The sequence below is a fragment of the Macaca thibetana genome, chromosome 12 (assembly GCF_024542745.1).
Source record: "Macaca thibetana thibetana isolate TM-01 chromosome 12, ASM2454274v1, whole genome shotgun sequence".
NCBI classification, from domain to species: domain Eukaryota; kingdom Metazoa; phylum Chordata; class Mammalia; order Primates; family Cercopithecidae; genus Macaca; species Macaca thibetana.
The window spans coordinates 96,796,009-96,804,199 of record NC_065589.1 but is presented as its reverse complement, the minus strand read 5'-3'; the positions used below and the strand labels follow the sequence as shown (position 1 = coordinate 96,804,199).

The window sequence follows — 8,191 nt, the reverse complement described above, 5'->3', positions numbered from 1 at the left end:
ACGATCTCAGCTCACTGCAACCTCCGCCTCCCAGGTTCAAGTCATTCTCCTGCCTCGGGCTCCCGAGTAGCTGGGACTACAGGCATGCCCCACCATGCCCAGCTAATTTTTGCATTTTTAGTAGATATGGGGTTACACCATGTTGGCCAGGATGGTCTCGATCTCCCAAAGTACCGGAATTACAGACGTGAGCCACCGCACACAGCCACAATAACATTTTATATTTAAATTTTACCTTAAAGTACCTAATATTAATTTTAGTATTTGAATTTTTGTGCATTCTATAGGCTCTTCTATATGTTCAATCATATAATCAGTTCAGTTCTGTTGCTGTCTGTATATCTTTTGTATTTTTTTACCCAATTTCATTGCATTGCCTAGGCCTTCTGGTAAAATGTTGGATACAAATAGTAAGACTAATCATCCTTTTTTGTTCCTGAATTTAAAGTAGAAGCTTTCAGTTTTTTATCATTAGCTTTAGATTACTCATAAATTATCTTTTGTTTTTTTTAACACAAGGTCTTGTTCTGTCTCCCAGGCTGGAGTCTTCCAGGTTCAAGCCATTCTCCCACCTCAGCCTCCCGAGTAGCTTGGCCTACAGGTGCACACCACCATGCCTGGAATTTTTTGTGTGTGTGTTGTTTACTAGAGATGGGGCTTTGCCATGTTGGCCAGGCTGATCTGGAACTCCTGACCTCAGGTGATCTGCTCTCCTCAGCCTCTCAAAGTACTGACATTACATGCATGAGCCACTGTGCCTAGCCATAAATTATCGTTTTTAGATTGAAAAACTTTTCTTGAATTCTTAGTCTGCTGCAAGTTGTTATTATGAATGTGTGCTGAATTTTGTGAAATTTTTTTGTACATAATTATATGCTCTTTTTACATTTTTAATCGGTTATACAGTCAAATAATTAAATGAGTTGTGAATGTTAAATCTACCTTGCATTCCTGATATAAGCCAACGCATTTAAAAATTTACTTTGTTGGTTACTGCATTTCCTTGCATATTTAAAAGAAGTATTTGCTTCTCTTCTGTCACACAGTTAAGTTCTTGGAGTAAGTTGGATTCTTTTGATGCTTGATTTTGAGTTTTTAGGGCAAACCCAGAGAAGTCTTCAGTCCATGACTAATTTTGCCCCACTGACAAGGTGAAATTCTGATGATTCTGTTTGTTCCGTTTACAAATATTCTATTGTTCCAATTACAAATTGTTTTTCTGTGCTAGCTCGTGAGATCATTATCTATTTTCCAAGTACTCCAAGACATGAAAGGACCCTTCTGTAGAACATGATGATTTGTGAAATTTGATAGCTTAGATTAGGACAAAATAACATAAGGTATCAGGCCAAAAAAAAAAAGTCTTGTATTTGGAAAGGTTATTTATTTAATTCTATTTTATGCTTATTTTAAATATGTATTTAACTTCTGGATATACTTTCCTGGTTAATATCGAAAGACCACAATACCATGTAATGACTAAGAATCAACTATTATTTGAAGTGATTATCAACAATGTATTGTCCTCCATCAGAAATATAAACAAATATCTATTCCAACCTAAAATTTTTCAGATTTGATTTTAATGATTATACTAGAATATCTTGATATGATTATGCTAAAATGACTGTTGTGTACATGAATAATTTTTCTCATTACATTTAAGAAAAATATTCTCTTTCTCAGAAGAAGACTTGAAATAATTCAGTAAGCTACAGGAATTTTCAATATATGCTAGCCAATTCTCATAATGCTAACTGACATTTATTGAGCTCTTACTTTGTGCAAAGGACTTGGCACATATTATTGTGTTGAGATGGAAAGACTCTTGGAGTTGATACAAACTACTTGTCAATTTATTTTTGTCAATGAAAAAACTCACACACATTCTAAGCATTGGTTTACTTATCTTCAAAGCAGGAGAAATGACACTCCAGACAATCTGACCAGACACAGCATGTAAAAACCCCTTTAAAACCTTATGGTACAATATTATCCTTAAGGATGTTATTGTGATATGCATATTCCCTTTGACATTCAAATATTTTCAATGGTATTTTTCATTATTTCATAGCATATTACTCGTATATATTCTTTATATGTTTGTGTATGTGTATGTACTTATATATGTGTGTGTGTGTATATATATATTTTTGTGTGTATTTTTTTTTTGAAGACAGTATCTTATTCTGTCACTAAGGCTAATGTGCAGTGGTATGATCAGAGCTTACTGCAGCCTTCAATTACTGACATCAAGCAGTGTTCATGCTTCAGTCTCCTAAGTAGCTAAGAGTACAGGTGCATGCCACCACACCCAACTAATTAAAACAGAAATTGTAGAAATAGAGTCTTGCCATGTTGCCCAGGCTGATCTTGAACTCCTGGCCTCAAGTAATCCTGCAGCTTCAGTATAATTTCTTAACATATACTTCCAACTGGTTTTTAAGAACAGAAACAATAGCCAGCCTTTCCTCGAAGACTGAGTTTTATGTAAACTCCTCCTTTCATATATAGACATTCATGCACATTGCATTTTTCACAATTGTATTAGAATTCAGTAAATATGAGGGTAGACCTCGTTTTAATGTGATAACAGTCACAATTTGTCCATTTTGCGCTTAACAGTTTGCTCTTGTTCCAGTCTCCAAAACTCATATTTTAAAATATTGTTTAGCTAAATTAAATAGAATTTCCAGTTTTTCAAACATTTCTTATGTGCCACCAGTAGAATGATAGAGTGTCTTGCATTGCTCAACAAATTACCTTAAATTCAAAAATCAACCCCCATGAGCTTAATTTTATCAAAGAAGAAATGTCTTGTCAAATACAGTCCCAACCAACATATTCAGTAGCTTTCAAAGTATGTTTGACATTGAGGACTGAAAAACAACATAGGAGTCAAAGAAACAAACATCGATGGCCTGTCAAATTTTTTGTAGACATGATGCTATTATCAAGGCACATCAGGATAAAATAAAATGACCTAGCTGACCACAGGCTTACAAATGTCCTGTGAAGGAAAGAAAAACGGTGAATCAAAAGGTAGCTTTGTTGCATGTCCCCCCAGGCCTTTTTATTGACAAGAATGACAATGGTCCCAAGATGCACCATTATCTATGACCAGCAAGCAGACATCAAATGCTCCTGAGCCGTATCTGTCAGAATAGAAAATTCTGCTCAAAACAGACAGGGCTTGTTACACTTTGTTCAGCTAAGGTTTGTCAAAAGCCAGGGTCACTTGTATTGCTCTGCCCTGAAGGGGAATTGTAAAAGGAGAGAAGTACATGATTTCTCAATGTTTCTTCTGCAAGGAGACTTTGAGTCTGGTTGACCAAATGTTTTGAAAGTCAAGTCATGACTCAAAGGAAGTAGAAAGGAAAGTTAATAGTCTGTCATTTATCTACTTAGAAATGAGGTTCACATGCTAAAAGGTTAGAGTTTTAGTAGATTCCTACATTTAGGAAAATTTTTTTGCTATGTGTGATTTGTTTTTACAAATTAAAAAAGGAAAATACTACTGCTATTGAAATTGGAGGGAACAAGTTAATGTGTTCTGGCCAAGTATTGTGTGCTAAGGCATTACGGAGTTTATTACAATCTGAAATATTTACACTGGTAAGATATTTCTCTAATTTGCTTCTTTTTGACTAAAGAAGGATTTTATACACAAATGTCCAGCCTCTGACACTTGAGTAAACTCACTAACTTGTGGAAACATCTGTTAACCACTCATGAGAAAATGCAATTTGGGAGTATTTCTGTAATTGATTCCAAAAAAAAAAAAACACGCTTTTCTTCTTTAATAAATTTGAGGGTAAAAATGAAGCCATCACAAAGACAGCATTTGTGAACAAAGGGATTATTTTTCCCTTCTTTCCTTCCCCTTTTACCCTCTCCACTCCTCTCCCCTCTGCTCTTCTCTTTACTGTTGTACTTCTCAATTTGTAGCTTTGCATTTTTTCCTATGCCCAGAGACAAATCCAATTCTGATCAAACTTGTTGTAAGTTGTCTTGCAAAAAATGTTATCACATTTGGTAATCCTACACTTCTGTAATTTAAAAACATAGAGTTTGCAAACTCATGGTCATGATTGTTTTGTTTGTCCCACACAATCTTTTTCCAAAGTCTATTTTATTTACCATCTTGAAAAAACAAAAAAGCTCAGAAAATAATTTTAAATTCCAGATTTCTAGGAAAAAAAGAGGGAGATGGGCTAATTTGACAATGCATAATTTGAATTTCTACTTAACAGTATTCTTCCACAGCACAGGGACTAAGTGTTACAGCTCTTTTGGAATTTATTTAGCAGGCTTTCTGGTCTTTACTGGAAAGCCTCTTAAAAAAACAACAAACAAATAATCAAACAAGAAAAAACCACAGAGACTGATGAACCTTTTAGTCAAAACATATAATCTCCAATGTATCATAGTTTCCATAAGGTTTACTTCTCTTACTCATCCCTAGGGGTTTGAATTGTGAGTTCTGCTCAAATTCAATTAATGAATTAAACTGATCAACTATTTTTCTTATCAATATGACTGTATAATTCTAGCTAATACCTTATTATTCAGAATATAATTACTCAATTGTTTCATGAGTGGGAATTCCATCTCCATCACTAGACTGTGAGCTTTGCCAGGAGCTAGACATATTTTAGACATTGTTTACTATTCACACTGCAGTAGTGCCTGGTACAGTGTGACGTTCAACGAATGCTTCTGCAGAAAGAAAAGAAGGTAGGAAGGAAAAAGGAAGGAAGATAACATTTTGAATTAAAAAATGAATCTTTTCATTGTTTCCATTTCCAATAGTACCAATCATGCTGTGGACACTTAAATAAGAATCTTCGTTCAACTGGCTAAACAGAAAAAAACAAAATATGGGCCTTAGAATTATATATCACCTTGGCAACATTACAGTGAAGCTCACATGAGATCCTGTAAATATTTGTCCAATTCATTCTAGAAAAGCTTCAGGATAATGATTGGTAATACATGTTTTTCTTGATGGAACTTTATTTCCAATAATGTGCCAGGTCATCCATCAGACTTAACCATTTCCCAAGTGTACTGCAAAAAACTACTATCCCACCCTAACCTTAAGGCAGGAAAATGTTTCTGTGGTGAAATAAAAATTCCTCATGACTTAGTATACCTTTTAATTACTGATGACTTTAAAAATTTCTATACCCAATATTTCATTCCTCTCTATTTCTAGAAAAAAAAGTGCTAGATTTAGAGTCAGCAGCCCTTCAGTTCAAGTCCTAAACTGCCATTTATTAGCAGTACAGTAATATAGTCAACAATCACTTAACCCTGATATACCTCTTTATTTCCATCAGTAAAGTGGAGTCAAAAACACTTCCATCACTTCCATCACAATATTGTAAAAACTCAGTTATAAGTGCTATGTAAAAAATGTAAACAAGTTTTTAAAAAATCTATAGACATTACTTAAATAAGAAACAAAAAATTTGAGAACAAGCTCCTGCCTTTATAACAAACTATACAATTCAATCTTTTCTGTTTCACCCAACTTGGCAATGACAATTGATTTAACCAGTCAATTAATCTGATTACCAATTTGACTGAATTAAGCAATTAATTCCGTAACAGAGTCAAACAATTGATCAGTTCGTGTTAGCAGAGAAATGCAAAGTATTAAAAATGGTGGTTAAGGATAAACTAGAGTAATTTTCTCATTAATTTATTTCTAATTTGAGACTTCTTGTGCTCCAGTAAAATTGTACTGTGTCCCTGAAAGTACAAAAGTTCCTCTGGGTACACAGAATTCTAATCACACAATAGCAACCTTGTCCAGTCAGTCTCAGTAATGATTTCTCTCACTTTACCCTGACACACCTTTGAAATTTCTATTCAATTTTCTTGAACAAAATTAGATAACTGACTCTATGAAACTTTTAAAGACCTTTCCAGTGGAACACTCTCTTCACATTACTCTATTCATTATTACAGCTTTTTATTGATTACACACTAATTATCTATTTATGTGGTCACCTGTGGTAAAATTGTGAGCACATTAAACACAGACTGTGTGGTCTTCATGTTGGAACCAAAAATCTAGCATAGCATCTGAATTTTTCCTGGATTCAGTAAACATTTGTTGAAAAAGGAATGTAAGAGTTATTGTACTACTAATCAACAGATAAAATCAATTTCTGAACAAAGAGGGAAATAGAATACATGAAGGAGGATGATGTATTGGGGCTTTAATTGAGTTCTCTTCCCTTCTCCCCATTCAATGTCCTCTTAGAGCATCTTAGAGTGTCCTACTTAGAGAGTACTTAGAGAGTACATTTCCCTTCTGTCTACCTTAGTTAATTTTTTAATGTATTTTCCTCAGAAATGCTCGAAACTAGAAGAAGCTGAGAGCTAGGATTTAGATGATGTGAATATAGACTGCTGGAATAGAGGCTATAGCAAAGCTGGAAATCTCACCAACAAATGGTTGCACACTATTGAAACTGGCCCAATAGTCTCATACAAATAATATTTATGTTTTTTTGAATAGACATAGCAATTGACCTTCTCTTGTTTTAAAACTTGAAACTGACATTTGTCTCATCTGACTTCCTCAGGAAACCGCCCTCAGTGAAGAAACTAAAGCTCATCAGATTACCATGTCCAGAAAATGAGACACCAGCCCCCCATCCATCATGACTGCTTCCTTACCACTCCCTAATTCCTGGTTTTCTACCTTTCCTGCTATATAAACCCCACCATTTTAGTTGGGTGGAAGATGGATTTGCTACTTTATCTCCTGTTATCTTTGGCTGCAGCACCAGATTAAAGCCTTCTTCCCTGACAATACTCCTTGTCTCAGTGATTGGCATTCTATGCCACAAGCAGCAGGACCTATACTGAACCCCTGGAGTTTTGGTGACATTATGATTACCAGGATAAGAGACAGCAGCTACTAATGAAATATAAATCAGTGTGGCCAAGTATGTCATGGAAAGAAATGGTTCTTTGCTGAATCCAGGTGAAAGGGAAACTTCTAGAAACTTAAACTGCCCAAAGGGAGAAGGGAGGAAGGAGAGAGAAAGCATATTTGATTGGTTGAGTTTAAAAATTTCAATGAACGAAATTTAATCATGGGAGTGATTTCATAAACTTGAATTAAAAGTTGAAAATTTTCATCTACTCATTGAAATGAGAACATCAAGAAAAACCTTTGCCTACATATATATAAAGTTATACATCCTTTTATACTCAGGCCTGTGTATTACTAAGACTACACTATTTAATTTGACTACTATACTTTATGTATAGTTTGGACTTGAAAGGAATTTGATGAGGTTTTGAGAATAATAGCATTAAATTTTGGTAGAAAATAACAATAGTTTTCATTAATTTGGACAATCTAGCCTACATTATTCTCATAAGAATTGATTAATAGTTTGTGCTGTTTTATCATTCATAATTAAAGAGTTATAATGTTATAATAATTACTGTTAATATGGTATGTTTTTGTTTGGGGAATTTTTGAGGAAACAAATTCTTTGCATTTGATTTATTTAAAAATTCACATATAACTCAAGTCTAAGCTTAGATTGAGTAACTTGCAAACTGTGTGCCTTGAGCAAGTTGGCCAACAGGTCTGAGCTACCTTGCTTCCTTAGTTTGTGTGTTTGGGATAAATATATTTGTCCTAGCTCCCTGAATCACTGAAAGGCTCAAAACTCTTAATATATGGAAAAGTGCATTGAAAACTTAAAAGCTCTACAAGTTATTGTTTTATCAATATGTTGTACTAATTTTTCTAAACATTCTCAAAGATACCTTTTTATTTTTCATTACAACCAAGTACTTCCCAATCATTTATTAAATACAGTCACTGGGCTATGTAAATAGGTCTGCTTCCTTGTGATATCTAATTCGATATTCTTGATTTGCAAGATACTTTACTGTTCAATGTGTACAGTCGAAAGAAAAGATGATCTAAAATATGTACTCAATTTGTATACAATTTCAAAGTACATCATAAGCAAACTTGCCTTGGAAACTATTTTAAGGGCAAATATAATTTTAATTTTCACTACTCCTCACTCCTAAAACAACAACAAAATACTAGATATTCAGGATTGGGGAACCTCCTGAATGGAAAAATGACTTTCTAAATCTTAAAAAGTTCAAATAAGCAAAATCTAGGGTTTAAGAAACCCTGAAG

General features: G+C 34.1%; 1 non-coding gene across 1 annotated transcript; it reads left to right on the top strand.

The window, feature by feature from the left end:
• The first annotated feature begins 4,276 nt into the window (after positions 1 to 4,276).
• On the top strand, positions 4,277 to 4,338 carry LOC126933254 (U7 small nuclear RNA). The gene has a single exon (XR_007718494.1). It is a non-coding gene; the product is annotated as a U7 small nuclear RNA (small nuclear RNA).
• Positions 4,339 to 8,191: the final 3,853 nt, after the last annotated feature.